At 38.4% G+C, this 14,345-nt stretch overlaps 1 protein-coding gene and 1 pseudogene across 1 annotated transcript in view; one reads left to right on the forward strand and one right to left on the reverse strand.

The window, feature by feature from the left end:
* The window catches only part of LOC143657651 (uncharacterized), an 81,484-nt gene that overhangs the window by 28,010 nt on the left and 39,129 nt on the right, over window positions 1–14,345 (forward strand). The window lies entirely within an intron of this gene.
* Window positions 9,464–9,672, reverse strand: LOC143658091 (guanine nucleotide-binding protein G(I)/G(S)/G(O) subunit gamma-10 pseudogene; annotated as a pseudogene).

Genomic DNA, 14,345 nt, shown 5'->3' on the forward strand with positions numbered 1-14,345 from the left:
TTTACCCTCTATATATTGCTTTTTTCACACATTACCTTTTTATATTTTGCATGTCCATTATCAGGAATTATGACTTTTTCCTGATCAATTGTATTCTGATTCTTATAGGAATTACAGAGTAGAACAATATATTGAGGATATAGTAGTGTTGGGTTTTGCATTTATCCTTTTAGTTACCTTTTTTGAAGAGCATCATTTCTTCACACAACTCCAAGACGCTTTATTTCCTGTCTTTTCCTTTCAACCTGAAAAACTACCTTTAGTAGTTCTTATAGGGCAGTTATTTTGTTGATGAACTCTTTCAGTTTCAGTTGTCTGTCAATATTTAAATCTCTCCCTCAGTTTTGAAGGGTAAAGAATTTTGATCAGCAGTTTTTATCTTTCAGTGCCTTAAGTATATCATACTACTGCCGTCTTGCCTTAGTGGTTTCTGATGAGAAATCAGCACTTTGTCTTATTGAGGTTCCCTTATATGTGATGAGTTGCTCTTCTCTTACTGCTTTCAGAATTCCCTCTTTATCTTTGGCATTTTGTATTCTGATTAGTATGTGTCTTGGAGTGGGTCTATTAGGGTTTATTCTGTTTGGAGTATGTTACACTTCTTGGACATGTATGTTTATATCTTTCATAAGAGTTGGAAAATTTTTGGTCATTAGTTTTTCAAATGTTCTTTCTGCCCCTTTCTCTTCTCCCCTGGGATACCCACTATGTGTTGTTTATACATTTCATCCTGTCACTGAAATCTCTGAGTCACTGCTCAATTTTTTATGTTTTTTTTCTCTCTCTTTTCTTCTGACTAGTTGATTTTTTTGTGTGTGAACTGATTAAAAAATATTTTTATTGGGAAATCTTTGCAAACATATAGTCCATACATGGCATACAATCAGTGGCTCATATTATCATCACATAGTTGTATATTCATCACCATGATCATTTTTAGAACATTTGCATCACTTCAGAAAAAGAAATAACGCATACATCCCATACTCCTTACCCCTCCCTCTCATTTAACACCAGTATTTTATCAATCTACCCAGTTTATTTTATCCCTTAGCCCCCATTATTATTATTATTATTATTATTTTGAAGAATAGCATATATACAAAAAAAGCAATACATTTCTAAGTATCCCACAAAAATTAGTTATAGAACAGATTTCAGAGTTTGGTATGGGTTACAGTTCCATGATTTTAGGTTTTTCCTTCTGGCTGCTCCAACACACTAGAGACTAAATGAAATATCAATATAATAATTCAACAATCATACTCATCAGTTAACTCCTATCTTCTCTTTTATAACTCCACCTTCTCCTTTGATCTTTTATTATTATTATTATTTATTTTTCCTGATCAATTGTATTCTGATTCTTATAGGAATTACAGAGTAGAGCTACGTATTATATTTTCACATACCATGTAATCATCAAGTGTGTACAATCAGTGGTTCATAATATTATCATATGACTGCGCATTTATCATAATTGACTTTTTTCTTTCTTTTTGTGAAAAATAACATATATACAAAAAAGCAATAAATCTTAAAGCACATCGCAGCAATTAGTTGTAGAACAGGTTTGGTATGGGCTACAATTCTGCAATTTTAGGTTTTTACTTCTAGCTGCTCTAGGATCTGGAGACTAAAAGAAATATCAATATAATGATTCAGCAATCATACTCATTTATTAAACCCTACTTTTCTGTATAACTCCTGCATCACCTTTGATCTTTCTCCTTCTCTTCAGGGGTATTTGGGCTATGCCCATTCTAACTTTTTCACATGACCATCAGTATTTCAATCTACCCATTTTTTTTACCCTTTATTCCTCCCTAGTATTTATTTATTTTGAATAATTTTTTTCACTCATCTGTCTATACCCTGGATAAAAAAGACTATGATTTTGATTGTCCTGCCTTCTATCTCATTGATTTTTTTCTTCTGCCTTTTCAAATGTATACCTCTAGTATTTTAATCTCCATTATTCTGCTTTTCATCTTCATAATTTCTGTTATGCTTCTTTTAAAATTTTCCAGTTCTTCCTTATGCTTATATGTTGTCTTAATATACTTTAACTCCATATTCATCATTACTTTATTTCCATCCATATTTTCCTTCATCTCTTTGAATTGATTTAGGAGATTTGTTTGAACTTGTTTGATTCGTTGTTTTAAATTCTGTCTCCTCTGAAGTTTTAATTTGTTCCCTCGACTGAACCATATCTTCCTGTTTCTTAGTATGGCTGATAATTTTTTGCTAATGCCTGGGCAGCTAATCATTTTGATGTGTTAACTTTGAAGGTCAGTATCTGCATCTTTCCTAGGGTTTTGTTGTTGATTGGCTATTTGTTAAGATTCTTCTTTAACACTCGATCCAACTTATTCTGGACCTTTCGAGTAGCCCATATTTATCTGTTCAGATTTTTCTCAGCTCTTCCGCACATAATTATTGTCCTGGATATGCAATACAATTTTTAAGATTGCCGTTTTTGTGTGAAATTGTTTACCACTAGGAGAAAGCTTTCTTTCGTCTGTTCTCTGGGAATCTTGATCTGTTCTGTTGTTTTTAATGCAGAGTTTTCTCCCCAGATCCTGTGATTTATTTAAATTATCTCCCTTATTCAGTGCCCCCCTTTCATTACACTTTTCAGTTCTGGGACCCATCCTGTCTTACAGTAGTTCAGTCCCCTCCCCCCGTTTTTTCCATGAGGGTTTTCTGCCTCTGGTTTCTTCCTGTTAGGGTATCCCACCCCGGGGAGTCAGATGGGCTCAGTCTAGGAAGATATGTTTTACATTTAGGAGGTCCAGCAAACAGAGACAGAATTGAGTGTGCACACCTCTTCCCGACAGTTCTGGCCGTCTCTTCTTCCCCTGGGGGCATTTTGTGTGCGCCCCTCCTCAGCCACCTGTGTTCTCCCCTCCTCAGCCACTGTGTTCTCTCTTCCTCAGCCACTGTGTTCTCCCCTCCTCAGCCACCTGTGTTCTCCCTGGGTCTCTGTGGACTTGGGCCCCTGTGCCTGGGTGTGAGTTGGGTTCTAATGCACGGCTGTGAGTGCGCTACACTCTGCACCCATGGCAGGGGGCCTCTGTGTGACCCCCGAGCTGGGCCCTGATGGAGTGACCCGGCGGGATGTGGACTGGCGCTTCCGGGAAGTGAATCTCCAACCTGATTTTGGTGTTTCTTTTCCTTTTTCTTTAACTCAGTGTTTGTAGAGTCCTTCTCCAGAAATACAAGCAAGTGGGATTTGTCCTTTTATTATAGATTCTGAGGGGAGACTCTTCCAGGGTGTGTCCTATGTCAACATGTTGGCGACACTGCCTGGACACCCCTCCTTGTCTCAAGTCTGAGACTTGCAGATCTTTCAGCTGTGTCCCTCTGTATTATGCAGGAGACCTGGTGAGGTGGAATAAGTTGTGGGGAGAGGGTAAGGATTCTGTAGCCAGTCTTTTGGGAAGCTGTGCTCCTGGGCTGTGACCGCTGAGATGCTTCTCAGCACTTTTTCTCCCTGGCTAGGAGAGAGAGGAAGCCTGCTGGGTCTGGGCTTGCGCATTCCTTACCTGCATGGTTAGGCACTGGTAATGTATTTCTCACTGAGGGCAGGCCTGTGCCGCGGGCAGCAGGGAGTATTTCAGAAAGGCTACTTTCCCCTGGGCATATTTCAGAATGGTCGCTTTTCCCTGTCCCCTGCTGGCAGCATGTGGCCTTCTCGCTAATGTTCTCGGTGAGGAAGCTGGTGGGCCCCTGACGACGAAACTCGGCGAGTGAGCCAGTCCTCCCCGGTGGACACTAGGCAACCAAGGAGCTTTGGCCTCACAAGCTAGTCCACGCTTGGCCTCCACCAGGTCATCGTTTACCATTTAACTTTTCCTTCCAGTTCCTGGCTCCACCAGTTTCTGCTCCTGGTAATCTGATTCTTTGTGTTTGCCTGTCTCACCAGTTTTCGGGTTGATAATTTGCCCAGTGACCTAAATTCTCTGATGGATCTAAGAGGAGTTGTTGATTTTCAGTTTGGTCAGTTTTTTGTTTTTCTTGTTGTAAGGATGGGAGTGAAGACTTCAGGCTCTTAAATGTGGTGGCTAAAATGGGAAGGCTGACAGTGGACACACTCATGTTGGCGGGCCCAGGTCCAGCACCACAGAATTATCTGCATCCCTCAGACATCCTGCTCAGGCACTGACTTCTCCCTCACAATAACCACTCTCCTGAGTTCTATCACCATCTAGTCCCATCTGTTTTTGAATTTTATATAAGTGGAAGTATTCAGTTTGTATTCTTTTAAATCTGGCTTATTTTGTTCAACTTTATCTTGTGAGATTCATCCATGTTGTTGAATATATTGCATTGTAACTCTATGCCAAAATTCAATTTTTTATTCTTTGATCGATAAACATTTACATTTTAAGTTTTGAGCTATTATAAGTAGTGCATCACAGAAGTTTTTGTACATGTTTTTTGAGGTCCATTTGTAGGTTTTTCTGTGGGGTATACACCTTCAAGTGAAAGTTTTGAGTCATAGAGTGTGTGGTGTTCAGCTTTTTCAGATACTGCTAAGCAGTTTTCCAAAGAAATTGTACCAATTCTACCTCGTCCCACCAGCAGGGTTTAAGAGTTCTAGTAGCTTCACGTTTTCATCAGTCTTGATATTGCTTATCTTTTAAAGTTAGCCACTGTGGTGGATGAGTGGGAGAGTAATGATATCTCATTGCGCTTTCAATCTGCGTTGCTCTTATTATCAATGGAATATAGCAGCCTTATATGTGTTTAATCACCTCTGTGCTTTTGAAGTGCCTTGGTCAATTTAATTCTGCTGAATTTTCTGCCTTTCACTTTTTAATTTGTAGGAGTTATTTTTATATTTTGGATATGAGTCCTTTATTAGACACATCTATAGAAAATATTTCCTCCACTTTTTGGCTCACTTTTAAATTTTCTTAATGGTGTTTTTGATGAGCAAAATTTCATAATTTTTAAGGGAGTAGAATTTATAAAATTTTCTTTAAGGTTAGCCCTTTTCTGTCTTATTTAAGAAATCTTTGCCTATTCCAAGACTACGAAGATATTTTAAAATGTTTTGTTCTAAAAAAATGTTTTGTTCTAAAATTTACCTGTTTTAGCTGTTATTTTTATATCTACAATTCATCTGGAATCAGCTTTTAAATATAGTGTGAGGTAGGGGAGAATCAAGAGATTTATTTATTTTTATATAATATCTATTTGATACAGTGCCATTTATTGAAAAAACTTTCCTTCTCCACTGCGCTGTAGTCTATCTTTCGTCATGATCAGGTGAGTGTAGATATGTGGGTCTGTTTCTGGAATCTCTAGTCTGTTGTACTGTGCTCTTTGTCTATTCTTTTGCCAATACCATGCTGTTTTTTTTTTTGGCGTGGGCAGGCTCCAGGAATCAAACCTGGGTCTCTGGCATGGCAGGTGAGAATTCTGCCACTGAACCACCATTGCACTGCCCAGTACCATACTGTTTTAACTGTTCTAGTTCCATAAATCCTGAAATCTGAGAGTTTACGTTCTCTAGCTTTGTTCTTCTTCAAAGAGCCTTGGCTATTCTTGGCCACTTGTATTTCCATATAAATTTTAGATTCAGTTTTTAACTATACACATGCACACACACACTCACATGCTTCTTGGATTTTGTTGGGATTATGTTGAATCTACAGCTCAATTTGGGGAGAATTGACGTTTTTACAATGTGAATCTTATGATCCATGGACATGCTGCATCCCTCCTTTTATTTTCTGATTTTGCAAAAAAAATTAGCCTAAAACCTTGTGGTTAAAAATAACAGATATTTATTATCTCACAGTTTCTGGGGTGCAGCTTAGTTGAGTGCCTCTCCTTTAAAGTCTCTCACAAGGCTGTGAACGAGGTATTGGCCGGATTGTGGTCTTCCCTCAGTAGAAGGCTCTACTGAGGGAAGACCCACTTCCAAGCTTAGACACATGGTTGTTGGCAGAAATCAGGTCCTTGTGGTGTTGCCTGGAGACAGCAGCTGCTTGCTGTGTGGACGTGTCCATAGGGCTACCTACAGAATGGCACCTTGTGTTTCCAAGAGCAAGGAAGGGGAGGAGTGAATCACGGTTTTTTCTGAAAACCTAATTTTGGAAGTGTCATCTCATTTCTTTTGATATATTTTATTTATTAGAAGTGAGTCATTAGGTCCAAACTACATTCAAAGTGAGGAGATTACGTAAGGGTGTGAAATCCAGGAGGTGGGGGTCATTGGGAGACCATTTCAGAGTTTGCCTACTGTACTCCTTTTACCTAGATCCTTGTTATTTTTATCTCAATGTTTTTTCAAAATTTTAATTTTGAAATAATTTAAAATTTACAAGATGGTTACAAAAAAAAACAGAATCCATATAGAGAAGTCAACATACCTCCAACCCAGATACCCAGATCCACAAACTCTGAACATCTTACCACATTTACTGTATTATCTGTCTGTCTGTCTATCTGTTTATCCATCTACCCATCCATCCATCCATCCATCCATCCATCCATCCATCCATCCATCCATCCATCTTTCTATCTACCTATTTGTCTTCTAAGTATTTGAGAGTAGTAGTATATATCATACTCCTTGAACACTTAGTACTTCTGTGTATATTTGCTAAGAAGTCGAGTGATCACCTTAAGTACAGTTATAAAATTCAAGAAATTTAACATTTGATATAAAGTTTATAGTCTTTGTATTAGTCAGGATCCTCTAGAGAAACAGAACCAACAGAAGAGATCTATAAATATGAGATTTATGAAGATATCTCATGCAACCATAGGAATGGAAAACTCCAAAACCGCAGGCAGGCTGTGAAGCTGGTGGCTCCATGAAGGGTCTCAACAGACTCCACAGGAAAGGCTCACTGGCTGAAGAAGCAATGAAAAGGTCTCTCTTCTTTAATAGCCTTCAAGTGATGGGATTATCTCATTGTGGGAGACCACCCTCAGATGATCACAGGCCTGGTCAGCCACAGGTGCAGTCGCCTGACTGATGATGTAATACACCAGCCTCCCAACTTATCAGCCAACCATGAAATGTCCTTGCAGCAATGGTCAGGCCAGTGGTTGCCTGACCACACAACTGGGCATATCACCTGGCCAGGTTGATGCCAGAAACTAACCATCACGGTCTATGTTCCATTTTTTTTCTTATGCCTCAATAATGTTCTTTTAGGCATTTTCTCCGTCATTATTAGATCCAGATCAGGATCTTGAACTGCATTTGTTCATCATTTTCTCTTCTCTTTCTTTTTTACTCTCTCTCACTGTGGAAACATATATAACCATAATATTTCCCATCTCAGTTATTCCCAAGCATACAATTCAGTGGGATTAATCACATCCACGAATTTGTACCCTCACCGCCATGCATCACCAGAACTTTCCCATCCCCTCAAACAGAACCCCTGCGCCCCTTGTGCGTTCGTCCTCCACGCTGCCCCGGTAACCTGCACTATTTTCTGTATCTGTGAATTTACATATTCTAGTTATTTCATATAAGTTGAATCATACAATATCTGTTTTTCTTTCTTACTTATTTCAGTCAACATGATGTCCTGAAGGTTTATCCATGTTATAGCATGCATATATCATGTTTTGTTTAGCCACTCATATGTTGACAGACGCTTGGGTTGCTTCCATCTTTGGCTATTGTGAATAATGCTGCTATGAACATTGGTGCTCAAATATTTATCTGAGCCCTGCTTTCAATTATCTTGGCTATATGCCTTGAAGTGGGATTGCTGGGTCATGCAGAAGTACTATGTTTAACCTTAAAAAATTATTTTCAAACTTACAGGATAGTTACCAAAATAATACAGACCTTATACTGAGAACTCACCTTGCACCTACCCACCCTAGGTACTCAGAGCCACCAATTTTTTTTTTTTTTTGCATGGGCAGGTGCTGGGAATCGACCCCAGGTCTCCGGCATGGCAGGTGAGTATTCTACCTGCTGAGCTGTCACACTGCCCAAGATCCACCAATTTCAACATTTGCTCCTCCTCCTTCCCTCTCACCCTCCTTTACTTCCATCTTTCCTTCCTTCCTCCCTCCTTCCCACCCCGGGCAACTTTTACTCTAATTTCTGTCTCTGTGAGCTTGCATATACCCAGTATTTTCTTTGTGGTTACCATGAGGGTTAAATTTAACATTTTTAATCTATAACAAGTTTGTTTTCTTTGATACCAATTTAATTCAGTAGTATAAAGAAACTTGTTCCTATACCTCTCTGAAACCCCTAAGTTATGTAGTTCTTGTCACAAATTATATGTTTATACATTATGAGTCAGAAACCACTGATTTATCATTATATTTTATGCATTTGCCTTTTAGATCCAGCAGGAAGTAAAAAGTGGAGCTGTAAACCAAAAATGCAGTAGTACTGGGATTTTTTTTTTTTGAAGTAAGCAGAAATTTTATTTAGAAACTCTTCACCGATTATTACAAACCAAATAAAGTATCCTTTTAAAAAGTGATACTTTCCAATTAAACTGAAAGGCACATCATCAAAATAAAACACTGTGACATTAAGAATTCTTTGAGCCTGTATTTTCACATTACTTTGTTTTTAACCATTTGAATGTAGGTTACATTTTAAATATTTATTAAAAACATGAAATAATGTAGTATTTGTTAAAGCACAATCATAAAAGAGAGGAGCTTAAGAAGACAAAGATCAAATCTGCTTCATGCACAGGACGGGGCAACTTCATATGTAACACAATACTAATCTTTCCCAAAAAAAGTTTGCTGAAACAGCTCCATGTTTAGTGTTTAAAAATAAAACTGTCTTGGGTGCAAAGGTGATTCAATGGTAGAATGCTTGCCTTCTATGCAGGAGATCCGGGTTTGAGTCCAAGACCATGCACCCTCCCCCGAGAAAGAGAGAGAGAGAGAGAGAGAGAGAGAGAGAGAGAGAGAGAGAGAGAGAGAGAGAAGTAGAACAGTCTTCTCACTTAGAAGTCAAGACGCCATTTGATTAGTAAAGCCTATTCTTCCCCTCAAGTTCATAGTTGCTTATCTTCATGTAGGAACTAAATTTATGAGATAAATTTTATTACAGTATAAAAATTTTAGGAACAACAAATTAGAATTATTCAATTTTTAAAAACAAAAATGTTTTCCTTCCTAAAATGTAAACATCCAGTAAATAAAATATATGTGGTATTCCAGGTATAGAAACACTGGTAATTCACTTATGAAAGAGATGTATTTTGTTATATTTGATGGTAGGATTTTTGTTTAAGTATAAAGCACTTTATCAAAAGAACCAGGTCATTATTATTTAAAAGATTCACTCCTTTTACCCAGTTTCCTTCTTTGAGCAGAAACATATCAATTTTTGTAGAATTGTGGCTATAGGACCAGGCCACAGGAAAAGAGTTTTCTTGAAAATAGGAGACAGCCATTCACTTTGTGCTTGAAGGCATTCCTCCATGAACTCCTTCTCAATTTTCAGAGTAAAGCACAGGATCTGGGCTCTCGGAAGGGGTTGCTCCCGGCTGGCACCCAAATCAGCAGGCCATCCTCGCAGGCATTCTGCATGCAGTACTGCTGCAGCTCTGCAGCTGCCTGAGAGACCTTGATCCTCTCCATACTGACCTCCAGCTTGAGCTGCTCCACCAGGCGCTGCAGAGTGTTCACGCTGGCCCCGGAAGACATAGCGGCGGCGCTGGGCTCCGCGGGTCAGTACTGGGATTTATATTTACCCATGTCATTGCCCTCACTAGAGATCTTTATTTCTTCATGCAGTGTTAATTTATTGTCTATTGTCCTTTCTTTTCAACCTTCAAAACTCTCTTTAGCATCACTTGTAGTGCCAATCTAATGGTGACAAAGTCCCTTAGCTTTTGTTTATCTGAGAATGTCTTAATCTCTTCCTCATTTTTGGAAGAAAGTTTTATCAGATATAGAATTCTTGGTTGGCAAAGTTTTGTACTCAGCCCTTTAAATATGTCATCCTACAGCCTTCTTGCCACCTTGGTTTCTAAGGCAAGAAATTGGGACCTAATATTATACAAGGTCCCTTCTATGTGACACATGCTTTTTTCTTGAAGCTTTCAGAATTCTTTTTTTGGCTTTGGCATTTGACTGTTTGATTATAATATATTATGGCATTATCTATTTGGGTTTATCCTGTTTGGAGTTCATTGAGCATCATGGATGTGTATATTCATGTCTTTCAGTATATTTGGGAAGTTTTCAGCTATTATTTCTTTGAATATTCTCTCTTTCCCTTTGTGTTAATTTGCAAGCTGCTGGAATGCGATGTACCAGAAATGGAATGGCTTTTTAAAAGAGAATTTAATAAGTTACAAGTTTATAGTTGTTAGAAAGTGAAAATGTCCAAATTAATGCACCAACAAGAGGTTACCTTCACTCAAGAAAGGCAGATGGGTAAGAAATACCTCTGTCAGCTGGAAATCACATGGCTGGCATCTGCTGCTCCTTTGCTCCTGGGCTCCATTGTTTTTAGCCTCTGTTCCTGTGGGGGTTTCTCACTTTGCTTCTCTGGGGCTGGCTTTCATCTTTTGGCTTCCCTTAGCCCTTTTCAGGTTCTGGCTTGCTTGGCATCTCATGGCAATGTCTGCTGGGCTCCAAGCATCTCCAAACATCTTCTCTGTTCTCTGAAGCAACTGTTCTCCACGCATCTACATCTGCTCTTTCTGTCAGCTCTGAGACTTCTGTCATTTCTGTCTCTCTAAAATGTTTCCTCTTTTAAAAGTTTTCAGTAAACTAATCAAGACCCACTGGGAATGGATGGAGTTACATTCCATCTAATCAAAGGTCATACCCATAATTGGGCATGTAACATCTCCATGAAGATAATCTAATTAGAAACTTCCAATTTATAGTATTGAATCAGGATTAAAAGAAATGGCTGCTCTCACAAGATTGAATCAGGATTAAAACATGGCTCCTCTGGGGTACATAATACTTTTAAGCCAGCACACCCTTTCTCTCTTTTTTCTCTTTCTAAGATACCCACAGTGCATATATTCGTATGCTTAATGGTGTCCTGCAGGTTACCAGTCTCTGTGTGCTTCTGTTTATTCTTTCTTCTTTCTTCTCAGATGGAATGATGTCAATTGTCTAATCTTCAGGTTCACTGATTCTTTCTCCTGCCAGCTCCAATTTGCCCATGAATACTTCAAAGGAATTTTTAATTTCTGATACTGTGGTTTCCAGCTTGTTAGCTTCCTTTTCATAATTTCTGTCTATGTATTGAGATTCTCTTTGTATTCACCTATCATTTTCCTGATTTCCTTTACTTATTTGTCCAGGTTTTCCATTAGCTCTTTGAGCATATTTAGGGCTATTTAAAAAGTTTTTGTCTAAAATCTCCTGCCCTGATCTTCTTCATTGATAGTTTCTAATGCTTTAATCTTGTCCTTTGCATGGACCACCAGTACTTGTTACTTTGCATGTTTTTTAATCTTTTGTTAAAACCTGGGCATTTTGATAATTTAGTGTGTTATTGCTGAGATTTAGACTCTGAGGTGTCTCTTCTTTGAACTTGCTTCTAGTTAATGTTATGACAGTTTTCCTTGATTGCCAGGAGCTAACAGAAAAAAAAAAGAAGACACCTTTTGTAGTCTTCTCAGATTGACTTGTGTGAATGCTCTCTTTCAGGGAGTTCTCATACGATGAGGTTAGAGAATAGCTCCTTGCTTTTGCATGGGGGCTTCTCGATCCTTTCTGTGCATATGTCTTGTCTGGGGCTGCTCTGTTGGACCTAGGAATTCCTCCATTTGCATGGATATGAATGTTCTTTCTTCCCTAGGAAACAGTTTCTTCATGGTCCAGGGAACTGCACTGAATGCCTAACAGCCAGCAATCCCTTCCTCCAGGCAGCATGATTTGACTACCCCACCCCTACCCCCCAGCATTCTGTAGGAGAGCTCAATGAGTTGCCTAGAACATGCAAGCCAAGTTTTCTTGTGATGATAAGTCCCTCAGGCCACCACCAGACAGATCGGGCCAGACGTACATGCTCCCAGCATGTGCGTTGAGAGTTACTCTAACACCTCCAGTACGAGGACCTGAGATTGCATGGGAGTTTGGGCCACCTCGGCACTGCACCACTGACAGGTAGTGGAGGTATCAGCCGAGGCACCACTTTTTTTTTTCTCATTGTGAAATATAACATACATACAAAAAAGCAATAAATTTCCAAGTACATTTTTTTTGTATGCTGTATGGAGGGGGCCACATTTTATTCTTTTTCCATGAGTATCCCTTTATTGCAGCACCATTTGTTGAATTTTTGTTTGTTTGCTTGTTTGTTTGGGAAGTGCGTGGGCTGGGAATCACACCCGGGTCTCCCACATGGCAGGTGAGAATTCTACCACTGAACTACTTTTGCACCCCTTCCGGGTACATTTTAACAAGTAGTTATAGAGCAGATTTTAAAGTTTGGAATGGATTACAGTTCCGCGATTATTCATTTTTTCTTCTAGCTGCTCCAAGACACTGGAGACTAACAGAAATATCAGTATAATGATTCAGCATTTGTTAAATCCTATCTTCTCTGTTATGCCCCTCCTTCTCTTTAAATAACATATATACATAAAAGCAATAAATTTCAAGGTACACTCTAATAATTAGTTGTAGAACAGATTTAAGAGTTTGATATGGGTTACAATTCCACAATTTTAGGTTTTTATTTTTAGCTGCCCTAAGGTACTGAAGGCTAAGGAAAAGAAATATCAGTATAATGATTCAGCAATCATACTCACTTGTTAAATCTGGCTTTCTTTGTATAACTCCGCCATTACCTTTGATCTTTCTCCCAATCATTAGGGGTATCTGGGCTATGCCCATTCTAACTTTTTCATGTTGGAAGGGGATGTCGATAATATGGGATAGGGGGATGGAACCAGTTGATGTTCTGGAAGGACTGGCCCCTCTGCATTTTTTTTTTTATTAATTAAAGAAAAAATGAAATTAGCACAACATTTAGAAATCATTCCATTCTACATATGCAATCAGTAATACTTAACATCATCATATAGATGCATGATCATCATTTCTTAGTACATTTGCATCGATTTAGGAAAAGAACTAGCAAAACAACAGAAAAAGATATAGAATGTTAATATAGAGAAAAAATAAAAATAATAATAATAGTAAAAAAAAAGAAAAGGAAAAAGAAAAAAAGACACAAACAAACAAACAAACAGACAAACAAACAAAAAAACCTATAGCTCAGATGCAGCTACATTCAGTGTTTTAACATGATTACTTTACAATTAGGTATTATTGTGCTGTCCATTTTTGAGTTTTTGTATCTAGTCCTATTGCACAGTCTGTATCCCTTCCACTCCAATTACCCATTATCTTACCCTATTTCTAACTCCTGATGGTCTCTGTGACCAATGATATATTCCAAGTTTATTCTCAAATGTCAGTTCACATCAGTGGGACCATACAGTATTTGTCCTTTAGTTTTTGGCTAGACTCAGCATAATGTTCTCTAGGTCCATCCATGTTATTACATGCTTCATAAGTTTATTCTGTCTTAAAGCTGCATAATATTCCATCGTATGTATATACCACAGTTTGTTTAGCCACTCGTCTGTTGATGGACATTTTGGCTGTTTCCATCTCTTTGCAATTGTAAATAATGCTGCTATAAACATTGGTGTGCAAATGTCCGTTTGTGTCTTTGCCCTTAAGTCCTTTGACTAGATACCCAGCAATGGTATTGCTGGGTCGTATGGCAATTCTATATTCAGTTTTTTGAGGAACCACCAAACTGCCTTCCACAGTAGTTGCACCATTTGACATTCCCACCAACAGTGGATAAGTGTGCCTCTTTCTCCGCATCCTCTCCAGCACTTGTCACTTTCTGTTTTGTTGATGATGGCCATTCTGGTGGGTGTGAGATGATATCTCATTGTGGTTTTGATTTGCATTTCTCTAATGGTCAGGGACATTGAGCATCTCTTCATGTGCCTTTTGGCCATTTCTATTTCCTCTTCTGAGAGGTGTCTGTTCAAGTCTTTTTCCCATTTTGTAATTGGGTTGGCTGTCTTTTTGTGGTTGAGTTGAACAATCTCTTTATAAATTCTGGATACTAGACCTTTATCTGATATGTCATTCCCAAATATTGTCTCCCATTGTGTAGGCTGTCTTTCTACTTTCTTGATGAAGTTCTTTGATGTACAAAAGTGTTTAATTTTGAGGAGCTCCCATTTATTTATTTATTTCTTCAGTGCTCTTGCTTTAGGTTTAAGATCCATAAAACCGCCTCCAATTGGAAGTTTCATAAAATATCTCCCTACATTGTCCTCTAACTGTTTTATGGTCTTAGACCTAATGTTTAGATCTTT

The sequence above is a fragment of the Tamandua tetradactyla genome, chromosome 15, assembly GCF_023851605.1.
Source record: "Tamandua tetradactyla isolate mTamTet1 chromosome 15, mTamTet1.pri, whole genome shotgun sequence".
In the NCBI taxonomy this organism is placed as follows: domain Eukaryota; kingdom Metazoa; phylum Chordata; class Mammalia; order Pilosa; family Myrmecophagidae; genus Tamandua; species Tamandua tetradactyla.